Source organism: Heterocephalus glaber, unplaced genomic scaffold (genome assembly GCF_053883595.1).
Source record: "Heterocephalus glaber isolate CG9 unplaced genomic scaffold, H.glaber_assembly_v1.0 deba00001553, whole genome shotgun sequence".
NCBI lineage: Eukaryota > Metazoa > Chordata > Mammalia > Rodentia > Bathyergidae > Heterocephalus > Heterocephalus glaber.
Window position 1 is genome coordinate 29,400,988 of NW_028258344.1, and position 1,862 is coordinate 29,402,849.

A 1,862-nucleotide genomic window follows, 5' to 3' on the forward strand; every position below is an offset into this window, starting at 1 on the left:
TCGAGCTATACAGCGGAGTTGGCGGCATGCACCACGTGCTGTCCCTGCGCAAGTGGTGGCTGCCCTTGATGTAAACACTGTCGCTAATGAAGTATACAAGTATAATTTTCCCCACACACAGTTACTGGCCAAGACAATCGAACTGGTGATATACTAATCAGTCACTCTGTGGTGTTTGTCTCTACATCGAAAATAGAAAAAGTTCATTATACTGAAAGAGTTTGGCAAATTATCTTTCCATATGATTTTAATGAGCCCTCCATGTCAGCCATTTACAAGAATTGGCCTACAGGGTGATATGATTGATCGAAGAACAAATAGCTTCTTACATATTCTAGATATTCTCCCAAGATTACAAAAATTACAGAAGTATATTCTTTTAGAAAATGTTAAAAGTTTTGAAGTATCTTCTACAAGAGACCTATTGATCGAAACAATAGAAAATTGTGACTTTCAGCACCAAGAATTTTTATTATCTCCAACATCTCTCAGCATTTCCAATTCAAGGCTCCGGCATTTTCTTATCACAAAGCTTCAGTCAAAGCCATTACCTTTCCAAGCCCCGGCCCAGATACTAATGGATTTTCCCAAAATTGAATCTGAACATTCACAAAAACATGTGGTAGATGCAGAAAATAGAAGTAATGTAAAGAAAATTGAACCTAATACTTGCTTTGATAGAAGTCCACAGTGTCCTGGAAAAGACACCATTCTTTTTAAGCTTGAAACTGCAGAAGAACTCGACAGGAAGCATCAACAAGACAGTGCTGTCTCTGTGCAGATGCTTAAAGATTTTCTTGAAGATGACATTGACACGGATCAGTACTTTTTACCGCCGAAATCATTGCTGCGATACGCTTTTTTTTGGTACAGGGGATCGAACTCAGGTCCTCGTGCTTGTGCAGCAGGCGGCGAAACCACTGAGCTAAATCCTCGGCCCACGATATGCTCCTTTATTAGATATCGTTAAGCCCACCTGCAGAAGGTCCATGTGCTTTATCAAAGGTTATGGAAGTTAAGTAGAAGGGACCGGACCTGTGTTACAGGCTGCAGAGGATGTACAGGTACCATATTGAGACTGTCTACAAATCCCTTCACCATTTGCTACAAGAAGAGCAGACAGCAAAGTGGTCAATGTTTAAATTTCGATATTTCACTACTAAAGAAGTAGCAAATCTTCTTGGATTTCCTCCAGAGTTCGGATTTCCTAAGAAGATAACCATGAAGCAGTGGAAATAGTCTACTTGGAAATAGTCTCAATGTGCATGTAGTACTTAAACTAATCAAAATCCTATATGAATAATTTTGAAATAACTCTGAAAAAAGGTTGCGGTATTCCTACATGTCCAGAGAGTAATTCTGAAATTCTGTTTTGAATTAACTCTTATGAAATCCAACTAAAATATTTTAATATTTCTTTAATAAGAAATTTAGATATTATCCCAAAATTGTAAATTTGTTTTATTAAATTTATATTTCTGTATTTTTATAAAGTGAAAGTTACTATTTTTGTCTTACAGAGAATATATTTTCATATGAAACAAATATACATAGAATATTATCTTTATATGTAATGTGGCATAAACAAATTTGGGAACACTCAAATATTTTATGTGAATATTTTATGAAGTGTCATATAAGCTGTAACAATGAACCTTCAAAATATGTAGTTATTTCATATGTTAATTTAAGAAGTTGTCTTATGAATCCTACAATTTTACTTTTTTGTTACATAATTACTCTTAAAATGCTTGTTTATATTCCAGCCTGTTTCAAATACTGTTTTACTTAGTCCTTTAAGTGTTATTTAACCTGAAGAAATACATGTAACATTTCAAACCAATTATCATCGTTTAACATAC

General features: G+C 34.7%; 1 pseudogene; it reads left to right on the forward strand.

Annotated features, from left to right (window-relative positions):
• Positions 1–202: 202 nt before the first annotated feature.
• On the forward strand, positions 203–1,303 carry LOC101713660 (tRNA (cytosine(38)-C(5))-methyltransferase-like; annotated as a pseudogene).
• Positions 1,304–1,862: the final 559 nt, after the last annotated feature.